General features: G+C 39.3%; 1 long non-coding RNA gene across 6 annotated transcripts in view; it reads right to left on the bottom strand.

The window, feature by feature from the left end:
- The window catches only part of LOC144341125 (uncharacterized), a 428,038-nt gene that overhangs the window by 221,817 nt on the left and 192,056 nt on the right, over positions 1-14,165 (bottom strand). The window contains exon 2 of one of the 6 annotated variants that reach the window (XR_013417770.1): positions 176-273. The exons of the other annotated variants lie outside the window; for them this stretch is intronic. This is a non-coding gene — a long non-coding RNA (uncharacterized LOC144341125). The remainder of the gene's footprint in view (positions 1-175; positions 274-14,165) is intronic. 6 annotated transcript variants of the gene reach the window in all.

Raw genomic sequence — 14,165 nt, forward strand, 5'->3', positions numbered from 1 at the left:
CAAAACAAAAATCGGGGACTGGGTGAGGTGGCTCACCCCTGTAATCCCAGCACTTTGGGAGGCTGAGGCGGGTAGATCACCTAAGGTCAGGAGTTCGAGACCAACCTAGCCAACATGGTGAAACCCCATCTCTACTAAAAAATACAAAAAATTAGCTGAGCATGGTGGCACTCACCTGTAATCCCAGGTACTCAGGATGCTGAGGCAGGAGAATCACTTGAACCTGGGAGGCAGAGGTTGAAGTGAGCCGAGATCGTACCACTGCACTCCAGCCTGGGCAAAAAGAGTGAAACTCAGTCTCAAAAACAAACAAACAAACAAAAACAAAACAAGAATGGACGACTCTCAGATACCTCTTGCTTTTCCACCCCTCTTTGCAGTTACTGATGCCACTGTCTGATGCAGCCCCATGCATAAATGTGTAAATTATACTATTGCTCTTCTTTCAAACAGAGCTTGTTTGCCTGTAGACAAAGTAACATTTCCACCACAAAATTGCTCAGCAACTCTCTCTCTCTCTCTCTCTCTCTCTATATATATATATATATACACACACACACACACACACACACACACATATATACACATTCACACACATAGTATCAGGACAAAGAAGGCTGGCCTCTATATGAACTCATTCTACCCTGATAGTTCACTAAAGCATTGGAAGCATCACGGCAATACACTTAGAGAAGAGCTATGAGTAGCAATGTGCTCTTTAAAAAGGAGGAAAGATGATCATTCATTCCCTCTCTCTGCCCAGTATATGCCAAGCTCTGGGTTCAGCACTAGGAGTGCAGGTATCATCCTTGGTCTCTATAAGTTTAAACACAGTAGAAGAGAAAGATGCAGTTGAACAGCCATACACCAAGACTACATGGCATTGCAGGGCAGTGACTATCTCTGAGCATTAAAGAGAGCAGAAATGGGATCTAATTAAATTAAAGAGCTTCTGCACAGCAAAAGAAACTATCATCAGAGTGAATAGGCAACCTACAGAATGGGAGAAAATTTTTGCAATCTACTCATCTGACAAAGGGCTAATATCCAGAACCTACAAAGAACTCAAACAAATTTACAAGAAAAAAACAAATAACCCCATCAAAAAGTGGGCAAAGGATATGAACAGACATTTCTCAAAAGAAGACATGCATACAGCCAACAGACACTTGAAAAAATGCTCGTCATCACTGACCATCAGAGAAATGCAAATCAAAACCACAAAGAGATACCATCTCACACCAGTTAGAATGGCAATCATTAAAAAGTCAGGAAATAACAGGTGCTGGAGAGGATATGGAGAAATAGGAACACTTTTACACTGTTGGTGGGATTGTAAACTAGTTGAACCATTGTGCAAAACAGTGTGGCAATTCCTCAAGGATCTAGAACTAGAAATACCATATGACCCAGCCATCCCATTACTGGGTATATACCCAAAGGATTATAAATCATGCTGCTATAAAGACACATGCACACATATGTTTATTGTGGTACTATTCACAATAGCAAAGACTTGGAATCAATTCAAATGTCCATCAGTGACAGACTGGATTAAGAAAATGTGGCACATATACACCATGGAATACTATGGAGCCATAAAAAAGGATGAGTTTGTGTCCTTTGTAGGGACATGGATGAAGCATGAAACCATCATTCTGTGCAAACTATCACAAGAACAGAAAACCAAACACCGCATGTTCTCACTCATAGGTGGGAATTGAACAATGAGAACACTTAGACATAGGAAGGGGACCATCACACACCAGGGCCTATTATGGGGAGTGGGGAAGGGGAAGGGATGGCATTGGGAGTTATAACTGATGTAAATGACGAGTTGATGGGTGCAGCACACCAACATGGCACATGTATACATATGTAACAAACCTGCACGTTGTGCACATGTACCCTAGAACTTAAAGTATATACATGAAACACACACACACACACACACACACACACACACACAAAAGTACATTTAGAGAAATTTTGACTAAGACTTGTTATTGTTGTGCTTTGTTCCTTTAGTGTATCTAAATAAAATTGAAATCATCCAATGGGGAAAAAAAAGAAAAAAGAAAGCGGAGGTAAAGGAGATGGTAGGTAGTGTGGCAGATATTTCAGAGAACAGCTTGATTGGATCGCCTGTTTTCACTTCCAGTTTTGGGGCTTTTGCTTGATGATGCTTATCTCATCTAGGTTTTAATCATTTATAATTAGTGGTTCTCTTGTAGCAAAAAATACAGACAAGGGCTATGTCTGCCCTGCAAACCCTGTATCTTGCAGTTTATCACTGGGCCCCACACACAGTAAGAACTTCGTACATATTTGTTGAACAAAGGAATCAAAGTTACTGTTTCTTTTCAAAAAGTTTAATCACCATGATGAGAATTGGCTTTCATACCAGTCATGTGATGGCCTATGTGATATCCACTTCTCTCCATTTGAAGGTGCTGTACTTTCTGTTGGGGTCACTGCCCCCATTCTTTTCTATGTGGTCCATAAAAGCCTAGTTCAAAACTTTGATTTTATCATAAAAACCATGCCACTTGTAATGATGTCCCTACCTCTGAATTTGTACAATGTGAGTTACCATTTTCATAGATTCCAACACAAAATTGATGTGCTATTCTCGGCTTCATGAAGTGTGTGTTTGTGTAACTGTGCAAGTGTATGTGTGGATGATCGGCATGGAATTCTTTATGAAACTGTTCAAAATACACACTGTGTCTTTTATGCCATGTTCTCCACTGTGTAGCATATAGTGCAAACCTCAAAGAATAGAATTTCCAAGCCTTTATATTCTAAATGATAATATGATCACCTGAACATGAGCCACTGTTTTGTATCTTCAGGGCAGCTAAATAAGCATGAAGTACCACACCCAGCACCAAACAGCAGGCGCACAGAGGAAGACCCAGAATTTGTTTTCCTCACTTCTAGTCTCTTCTTGTTTTCATGCTTCCATGTTGCCATTCTTAAATGCACAATAAAGAGTCATATAAAAGATGAGAACTTGAAGCAATCAAAATCCATAGCTGATACTCTAGCTCTTTAAGACCAGTTATTTTCCTGATTTGGGCCTCCATCTTCTCCCCTCCAAAATAAAAAGTCTGGATTAGGGGCTTTCTCAATCCTCTCACAACCCAAAAGTTTCAGTATCCATTTTCTGAGTTGATGGTTTTTGCTGCCTGGGAGAAATGAATGAAAGATTCTGTATTTGGAAATTGAACATTGTGATATATAATAAACTTCTAATCCTCATATTACAGTGTAATGACCTTTTTACATCAATTTATGACTAAAAATGAACTAGGCGAGAAACACAGTATGCATATATCACTCCCAATCTTTCCTAAGAAGCTTAGAATTCAATTAGATAGAATGACAAGTGAAACTAAAATTATAGGGAGGAAATGAGTCACCAATCAAGGAACATAGAGCCCACAGGCAGGTTCATTGAGTGCTATGTGAGTATTAGTGCAAATCTCTCCATTAATTTGATAAGAATTTCAGAAGAGTTTCCAAAATAATGTTTGAAAAAGATTGTGAGAGAAAATTAGTTAGGTACAAAAGTGATTCATTTGGGGCCACAGGACATAAAGGGTGGAAAAGAATAACGGCTAAGTGCATCGACTTTGGAGTCATTGAGATCTGAGTTTAAATCTTAACTCTACAACTTTGATGTGAAACTTGGATCAAGTTATTAAACATCTGTAAGCCTCAATACAATTATATGCAGGCAAAGGTAAATAAAAATATTTTTCTCAAGTTCTTTGTGTCTGATTTCAATGATGTAATTTGTGTAGCCTCCAGGGAATAGTAAGTGTTCAATAAAGTCAATATTGCAAGAGATCAATATTTATTAAATTGAGTTCACACAGTTTCAGGAAGCTATATTGCCAAGATAATTATGTTAATAAGCCAAGAAGATTGAAGATGAATGAAACCAGAAAATAAATGTTGAATAGTAATTGTCATTAATATTTGCAGGGACATGATCGGAGCCGAAGGCCATTATCTTTAGCAAACTAACACAGGAACAGAAAAGCAAACACTCCATGTTTTCACTTATAAGTGGGAGCTAAGTGATGAGAACACATGGACACAGAGAGGGGAGCAATACATACTAGAGCCTTTTGGAGGGTGGAGGTTGGGAGGAGGCAGAGGACCAGGAAAAATAACTAATGGGTACTAGGCTTCATACCTGGGTGACGAAATAATCTGTACAACAAACTTCCATGACACAAGTTTACATATGTAACAAACCTGTACTTGTACCCCTGAACTTAACATAAAAGTTAAAGAAAAATTGCAAAGGGCTTAGGAAAATCTCTTTAGTGCTTATCTCATTGAATAGTATTAGAAGCTCTTTAAGTGGCCAGAGAAGGGCTTGTGATTCTTACTTTAGAGATGAGGAAATTAAGTAACTTGTTCACAGTCACTTAGTGGCCGGAGAAGGGCTTGTGATTTCTTACTTTAGAGATGAGGAAATTAAGTAACTTGTTCACAGTCACTTACAGAGAAGTGGAGCTGGTTCTCATACACATAAAATTCTGAGTACCCAAATCATAAAAAATAAAAACAAAATACCTCACAGTTTGTGTCAGGAGACTTCAAGTAAAAAGCAAGGGTTGGATTTAAATATGAGGCCAATCAGGGTTATAGAAGAGAACAGATGTTATTAGATGATAAGCATGGGACAAGTTGACACAAAGGACAGGTCCAAAGTAGAGACTGGAACAGAATGGAAAAGAAAGACATTTTAAGAAGCCCTTCCCATGGAAAGGAACACTTGGTTGTGATCTCAGTGTGGGGGCTGGAACTTTTTACTCTTTATCTGGAGTATGGCTGCACAGATATTCTGGAGTACAGCTATACACATGTCTGGAGTATGACTGTACAAATGCTCTGGAGTATGACTGTACTTATGTTGGAGCACCTGCTTTATCCCTGCCCCAGAATAAGGGTTCTTATCCTGATTCAGGATAGAAAAAGGACAGTTCCAATCCCTTGCCTCCTTCTTATGGGGTATCCTACTACAGGCTAGACACTGGTTCAGGAGCTAGAAGTACAGAAATGATAGGTTAACGCTGGTCAGGTTGTTAGGACATAGTAGAGCCAAATAAGGAAAAAGGCAAATCTAATAAAATGGCAAAATGTTAGAACAGAGAAAAGCACAGGATTCTTTGAGATTGGAGTGGAAGGCTTCTGCATAGGGACAGAAGTAGAGAAATCCGTCCTTGACCAGTGATGAACGGACTGGGTCTCAAAATGAGCAGGAGATCGGCATGGGAGGAAACTGAAAGAAGTAGCTGTGAGAAGAAAGGGTGCTCAAAATCCTAGGCAGATTGCACAGCCCATGCCAGAGCATCACAGTGTGGAGGGGCAGGCATATCAACATTATCTACCCATCCCCCTGGCCTGTAACAGGAAAGACACCTAATTAGGGATGTAATTGTTCCTGCTCCACCCTTCCCTTCTTTTCTTTTTTTCTTTTTTTTTTTTTGAGGCAGAGTCTCGCTCTGTCACCCAGGCTGGAGTGCAGTAGCATGATCTCGGCTCACTGCAAGCTCTGCCTCCTAGGTTCATGCCATTTTCCTGCCTCAACCTCCCAAGTAGCTGGGACTATAGGCAGCCGCCACCATGCCTGATTTTTTTTTTTTTTTTTTTTTTTTTTTTGTATTTTTTAGTTTCACTGTGTCAGCCAGGATGGTCTCGATCTCCTGACCTCGTGATCCACCCACCTCGGCCTCCCAACCCTTCTTCTAAATATACTTTCTCCCTCTGTGGTGAGAAATAGCCACTGTATTTGGTACCACATAGCTTCATCTCAGCTAGCCACAGCCATATAGACCAGCTTAGGCATCTGACCCATAGCCAGAATATTCAATGACATTCAAAGTATGACTTATGGCCTGGAATTTAAAAAATGATTCAATCAAATGCTGTATTAATCAGTGTTCTTCAGATAAACAGAACCAACAGTACATTTAAATATAGGTGAGATAGATTGATGGATAATTCTGTTAATTCTGAAAGATAGTTCACACAATTACAGAGGTAGAGAAGTCCCACCATCTGCTGTCTGCACTCTGAAGGTTCAGAAAAGCTGGTGATGTAGTTCTAGTTCAAGTCCAAAGGCCTGAGAATCAAAGCAGACAGTGATGTCAGTCCCAATTCAAGTCTGGAGGCCTGGAACTGGGACGCTGGTGTCCAAGGACAGAAGATGGATATCCCAGCTCAAGAAGAGACAAAAGATTTATCCTTCCTTCATCTTTTTTGTTCTATTAGACCCCTCATTGGATAGTATGATGATGTCCCTCACATTGGTGAAGGTGGATCTTTTTCACTCAGTTTACTGATTCAAATGCTAATCTCTTCCTGAAACACTCTAACAGACATACCCAGAAATAACTACCAGTTAACTACCAGTTAACAGAGCATCCCTTAGCCCAGTCAAGTTGACATGTAAAATTAACCAACATAGGTGATCCACTTATTAATTATAATAGGAAAAAAGAAAAACAAATGTAAATGGTAATATGAGGAAAAGCAAAAAATAAAAATAAAAATACTGTATCTAGAATTACCAGTAGAAAGCATAAGAGATGGTAGGTAGACAAAGCCATAGGTCAGACATAGTTAGCAGGGAGAAAGCCATAGGTCAGACATAGTTAGCAGGGAGAAAGCCATAGGTCAGACATAGTTAGCAGGGATGGTAGGCATAAGAGATGGTAGGTAGACAAAGCCATAGGTCAGACATAGTTAGCAGGGAGAAAGGAGCATAAACAATTAAAGAAATTAAGCTGGTAGAGAGATGAAAGTAAAAATATAAACAATGACAGATGTCAAAGCTTCATGCAAGAGAGAAGTCTACCCTCTCAGTCCCTGTTATTGTTTTTGGCATTATATGCTATTTGAGATGTAGTAAAAAAAAAAAAAAAAAAAAAAAAAAAAAGTGATAACAACAGCAGGTAATTCTGAGTTAGCATTTTTGACAGTCTTCTAATCAGAATCCATATTTTGAATATAGACTAAACCACCTCAAAAAGGGTATTTATGTAGTGATGTGAAAAAAAATAAATGAATAGGAAGCAAATAATTTAAGTAAAAATATTAATATCTAATTTGTCCCCAACCTTTCTTGCAGCAAGAGCAAAAAGAAAAAACATGGTGAGTTACTAAATTTTATTGTCACAGTAAGAAAAGTCCCAGTGGCCCAGAGGAGTTGAGACAGGACAGGAAAAGTCTCATTTCAAACTTCAAAATGAATTTCCACATGGGTTATTCTACAAGGGTTACTCTTCAGTACAGCAGTCACTCTCCTCCATGATAATTTCAGAGTAAATTCAAAAATGGTTTCCAAATGATGCATAGTCTTAAGTCGTAATTAATTGAAAGAGGCCCTGCAAGGGCCTCATGTGATCTGGCTTTGCAACCCTCTGTGGCCATATCTGGAACCCAGTACACTCCGAATACCAGGCAAACTCTCACTTCATCTCTTCCATGCTTCATCTCACTTTCCACAACCCAGGGACATGTGAACAACAGAATATAACTTTCAAGGGTGCAGGGCATTTTGTCTGCTTTGTTAACTGCTGAATGACCATCGCCTAGAATAGAACATTGTACATAGTTGGAACCGAGTAGATACGTGTTTATTTAGTGTGGACTGACTCATTTCAATCTCAATCTATAAATTATAATAGGTTCCCTTTACTAAATATGCTATCAAATGTTTTCGCTTGTTGTTGAAATAACATCCTGGAAGCTGGCCTTCCTAGAAGACTATTAAGTCATTGAGGGTAGTACTTCTTACTGTCTTATAGTATCCCCAGACTTGTTGCAGGATTCTGCATTTAGAAGATGTTCAGTACATTGATGGTGAATGATTGATGGTAGGAAGGAATGACCCATGAGTCATAAGTTGTATCATGTAATGCAGGTTCTAAATGCAAAATTTTTAGGGAACTGAAAGAGGATGGAAGGATTGCAGAATGATTGAAAGTAAGAGGATAGAAATAGTAAATGATGGAGGAAGAGGGTAACAAGGACAGGTAAAAGAAGTTAAGAACCAGAGCATTGCTGCTCATGTGAGAATGAGGGTGAACCCATACATATCATCTCACTTGATTTTCCTAACAGGAAGAGTTATAGCTGGAACTTGTAGGTAAAGATACTAATAGTCTAAGAGTCTAAGTAGGATATATTCAAGGCATTAAATTGAAGATACGATTTTAATTATGATTATTAACCTTTATGCCAAAGAGCCTCTGAGTCTTCCCACTGGTGTGGCTAGCTCAGGGCCTACCTGGCCCACCCACCCATTCTGCATATAAGGGAAAAGGTCCAGCGAGATCTCATGAGTTGTCCAAATTTGCCCAAATGGATGTTAAGATTTTTCTGCAGAGTTGAAATTCTGCAAAACAGTGACACTAAAGAGGGGTCCTCAATTTTCTCAGATGAAATCCTTTAAATGTTTGTGGTATCATAGCAGGGACTGATCAGGGTGAGAGTAGGGGAAGCAAAGGAGTTTGCTGTTTCCACTATGCACTTCCTCTTCAGAGTGGCCGTGACAATCCTGGGGGACACGCTGAAGCCAAGGGCCTGGTGAGCGTGATTATCCTCTCCCTCTGCTAATTAACCCCTGCAACTGACCCCGAAGAAAAGTCCCGAGGGAAGCCAAGGGTTAGATCAGCCAAAGGCCAAGATAATAAGGCTGACCTTTGAAAAGGCAATCAGACTTGCATAGTGATTTATAAAGAGGGTAGGCCTGTCTTGCAAAGGTCAGCTACCTCTTCTAAGCAGAAATGGCACCCTAGGTATCTAGCGACGAGTGAAGGCTGCAGGAGCCCTAACAGGTGGGTCCATATGACACTGGTGAGCCAAGTGGCTGTTGTACACTGACACCCTGCTGGAGCCCCATATAGGAATCTGACAGAATGAACCTTCCCTCAATAAAAAGACTTAGAAACTCCCTCCAGGTAAATACATACACTGGATTCAAGAAGATAAACACAAAGCTGCTATGCCTAGAAGCAGTGACACCTCCTGAAAAATACAATTATTCTGTCACATAGCACATTACTCATTTTCCTGAATGTAGAGTGCAGCAGTCTTGGCTTTCTGTGTGCAATAAAGTTTATTTTCCAAGGAAAAGCTTACTACAAACACCAATCAAACAAAATCTGAGTGCTATTAATTGAAACAGGATGGGGACAAGACATTTCCTTCAAGCCCCTTTTGCCTACAGCTGCCTCAGAAGCACCTTGAATGGACTGAATTGAAAAATTAAAACAGAAACTACTGGTGTAAGAAAAAGGATTTCAATGGCATACTTGCTTATGGGATGATTTGCTTAATGTCTGTCTGTCCCATTGTACTATTACCTTCCCAAGGGCATAAATCGCTCTGCTTTTCTCAACATCGCATTGCCAGCACCTAGCATAGAGGTCAAAACAGGTGTGAGAAACCTTGAGATGGTGTGTGGGAAAGTGCTTTGTAAACTCTAAAAAACTAAAAGGCTACAGCTAGAAGGGAGTAATCTCAATTCACTCATCAGAATCTATTTTCAGGAAGCAATTATGTTCAGTCAAGTTGAAAGTGTTCTCTCAGTAAGTTCACTGGCTCCCAACAAACAAACAGAGAATTATTGTTTGACTGACGCCTGACAGACACTTGAAATGACTCCCAAGCCTATTGTTGCTTGTCATCATTTTAAAAATGCCCATCCCTCTCTCACTAGCTCCATGTCCCACAACTCATTGTTTGCGAGGCATCCATTGTCTCCAAGTTTCTCTCTCAAACACCCGCATTAGCTCCTTTCAAATGGCCACACAACAGCAGAATATAATTGCACTTTCATCTTCCTTAGGTATCATGTCTAAAGAAAAATCTGTGGTGGGCCTATTCTTCTGATTAGATGGGCATGCCAACAAAAAAATAAATTGAACCTCTGTCTTTCTGTGAAATCCAATATTTCACAATATACTATTTGACACAGCTCTGATTGCATTGATCTGAAAGGGAGCATTGTAGCACACCGAGAGAATGCTCACCTTTTACTATGTTACAGGGATAAAGAGTGGTTTAAAGGCCCCAAATATAAACAAAGTGTTGAGCTTTCCTTGCTGATAAGTTGACATACTAGGTGTTAAGTAAATATGCGGAAAATGTTTTGCTCAGTTACATAATGAGAATGACCTATAACGCTTGCAAAGTGCCTCATAGGTTATGAGGCATGAGGTGTGGACTAGGGAATCCAGCAAACAGGACTCCCTGCATAGTGGGGAGAGCTACACTCCCACCAATTCAGCCTGTGGTCATTCTTTTCATAGCAGCACCTTCTACCCAGAGATAACAAGGAAGTCTTCATACAAAAGAAAATGTTTAAGGGTAGACTTGCAGGACCAGCTGCCTTCACCGGGTAGGGCCTGGAAAAGACCTTCCAAGCAGAGGGACTAGAACTCAAATGAGCAAGCACAGACCTCTCTGGCCTCTGGTTTGCCTATAATCCTCCGAAAGGAGCACAAGGATGGAAGATTTTACCAAGACCTGTCTACTGGACTATAGTGGTGGGAACCAGCGGTGCCAGTTTCAACCCCTCACTGTTTTGCTGGTAGGTGGAAAGCACATGATCAGCTAAACCCTCAGCTATTTTTTAGTGAACAGCTGCCCAGTCAGGAGTCTCTTCCTGCACTTATGAAATGAGTTTGTAACCTTTTCTCGTGAGCAATTTCACTTTTACTGTTTTTTCGTTTTGGTTTCATTTGGTTTGGTTTTTGCCTCAGCATCCATACCTCTGAATATTATTTTAATCTCATATCCTTTGTTAATCATATGAGCTACCAATCCCTCCCTATTATGCCTGTTAGCAAACTTCATAAGCAATCTGTTTTTATCTTTGTGTACATCCTTTATAAAAATGTTGTTCAAAAAGAGATCAGGAGATTCCCTGCTGATACAGGAGAGGACTCACTTGGGGGTCACGAAGATTTGTTCATTAGAGGTGTCTACATAGGATTGACCTACAGTCTTTGATTATGATTTTAATCATCACTCTTTAGTCACAAGATTTTTGCCAACACAATGCAGCACGGTGAAAAAAAATCATTGAAGAGTGAGACAAGATCTAAATTTGAATTTTTACTCTATTACTTTCTGTACAAATATAACATGGCATTTTTCTGCACGTCTCAGCTTTCTAGTCTCTAAAATGGGGTAAAAATGCCTTCTTCTCACGAATGGTCTGAAAATGTAATTAACTGACTCTGAATACCTGGAGTCTAACAGGTCCACAAACACACAAATGGCTGGTGATGCTCATGCTGACACCGTTAATGATTCAGGCCTAAAAATAACTGCTTCTCTTTATTTCCAGGTGGTGGATAAATAAGAATATTTTCTTCTAGCATTTGCATATTCCCACTGGGAATTGTCTCAGTGACTCTTTTCACAACATCTTCTGTCTTGCAATAACAGAGGTTCAAGCTCAGCTCCACTTATGAATCAATATGCAACCTTGGACAAATTGTTTCCCCTTCTCTAAACTTTATTTTTCTTATCTGGAGAGTGAGCATAATATTATCTACTTTGCAGCATGGTTAGGTGTTATTTGTTCATGCTGCTATAACAAAGTACCATAGACTGAGTGGCTTATAACAGAAATGTATTTCTCACAGTTTTGGAGGCTAGAAGTTCAACATCAGGTTTCTAGCATGGCTGGGTTCTGCTGAGGGCCCTCTGCTGACTTCTCCTTTTATACTCACATGGCAGAAAAAAATAGTGAGCTAGTCCTCTGGTCTCTTCCTACAAGGACACTAATCTCATTCACGAGGGCTCTACACTCATGACTTAATTGCCTCTCAAAGGCTCCTCTTTCAAATAATACCACATTGGAAATTAAGATTTCAATAAATAAATTTTGAGGGGACACAGACTTTCAGTCCATAACAGGAGGACAACATGAGATAGTACAGACAGGACACATACAAAGTAGTAGCTTCTATTAAGAAAATGGTCTCTGAACCAATGACTCTTCTAGTGTCTTCTGCCAAATCAGTGAAGCCCTTTTTAAACATGTAAATTAATAAATCAAACTGATTCTTACTGATCATTTGCTGTGTGCAAGGTATTGTAGAGAAAAACAAAATGGAAACTATGCCCTTAAGGAATAGCTATTCTCCTATATGGTGATGTTTCTCACTGTTAGTATACTTCGGTCAAGGTATGAGAGGTGACTGCCATGAGAGAGGTAAAGGCAAGAGACTGAGATCGCAGAAGATGAGAGAGAAAAGCCTTCTAGTTGGATAAGGCCATGAAGTTTCCTTGTAGAGAAAAACTTTAAACCTGCCCTTAAAAAGCAAGCAAGTAAATTAGTTCAAATATTGTGGAAGACAGTGTGGAGATTCCTCAAAAATCTAAAGACAAAACTACCATTTGACCCAGCAATCTCATTACTGGGTATAGAACCAAAATAATATAAATTATTCTATTATAAATACACATGCACACATATATTCACTGCAGCGCTATTCACAATAGCAGAGACATGAAATCAACCTAAATGCTCATTAGTGATAGATTGGATTTAAAAAATGTGGTACATAGACACTATGGAATACCATGCAGCCATAAGAAAAGAATGAGATCATGTGCTTTGAGAGATATGGATAGAGCTAGAGGCCATTATCCTTAGTAAACTAACACAGGAACAGAAAACCAAATACCACATGTTCTACTTGCAAGTGGGAGCTAAATGATGAGAACACATGGGCAAAGAGAGGGGAACAACACACACTGGGTCTTTCAGAGGAAGGAAAGAGAGGATCAGGAAAAACAACTAATGGGTACTAAGCTTAACACCTGGGAGATGAGATCATCTATAAAACAACCCCTGTGATACATATTTACCTATGTAACAAACCTCGCTTGTACACTTGAACTTAAAAGTAAAACATAAAACATAAATAAGTGAATAAAACATTAAAAAAAAAAAAAAAAAAGCAAGCAAAGATGGACCTGAGGAGATGGGATTTAAGTTAGGTTAAAACTCTTTCATGGCATGTACCTGAAAGCAGGGAAAATAAAAACATTTCTTAATGGTTCTGTTAAGGAAAAGGTAGGATTTGTTGGAAAGATTCATAAAGCGGAATTTCAGTATCAAACCTGAGGAAATTCAGGAACCAGGGCCTCTCTGAAAATGCTAGCAAAAGAAGCATATAACTCTTCTCTCTAGGATGCAAGCAAGAAATAACTAATTTTCAGCTGCATTTCACAAATAGACCTCTCTGTTCCTTTGTTCAAATTATCTGTAGAGAGAATCAAATTGGCACAGTGTGTATCAGTAAAAAGTGGCCAGTGTAGGGACGACATAGTCATTGGGAATGCCTTTGTAAGCAGAGCAACTACCCCAATTGGTGTTGATTATAGAATAGAATGAGGAAATGGATTCTAGAGGACAATAGCATGGAGGTCAAAGCGCTCAAGATGTGCACAGAGAATAGCAGGCTGCATGGCCAGATTGTACACGGTGTGCAGGAGACGAATAAGATGAAAGCTGGAACCTGTTTCTATTCCATTAATGTCTTCAAAATCCCACGAATAAAGGATGAGTGAGAGATGAGAGGTCAGAAAGGAATGAGTGACATTTGGCTAAATTACTGCAGAGAAATTGTACTGTGTAGGATCTGCTGGGTTGTTAGTGAACACCAGGATAAAACTTACTCTGGAAACATTATACGGCAGAATCAAAGGGTGTTCAGTTTAATTTCACAGACTGCTCAAAGCAAAAAACAAAGTACTTCAAATAGATTGAAAAATATTACTTGAACTGAATTAAATTTATCATAACCTGGAAAATCTTGTTTTGATTTTGCTATCGAAATTGATTATCCTCTCTATTGGGAGTTTGCAAATTATGTCTAAGTCTCACTCATTCGTTCAACTAATTCTTTGGAGAATCTGAACATTCATTTATTTCTCAATAGGTAAAATCTGCCTGGTTGAATATGGAGACTCAATTCCTAAAACATAGGGATTGCGTTCCTAATGTCTCTCCTGAAACCCCACCTTATGTGTCTACAAAGGCCCCACCAAAATAAAATTCAAGAAGTACAAAAAGGAATACATTTATATGAGAAAACAGAGAAATCTTTTTTTTA

This window comes from Macaca mulatta, chromosome 5, assembly GCF_049350105.2.
Source record: "Macaca mulatta isolate MMU2019108-1 chromosome 5, T2T-MMU8v2.0, whole genome shotgun sequence".
NCBI classification, from domain to species: Eukaryota; Metazoa; Chordata; class Mammalia; order Primates; family Cercopithecidae; genus Macaca; species Macaca mulatta.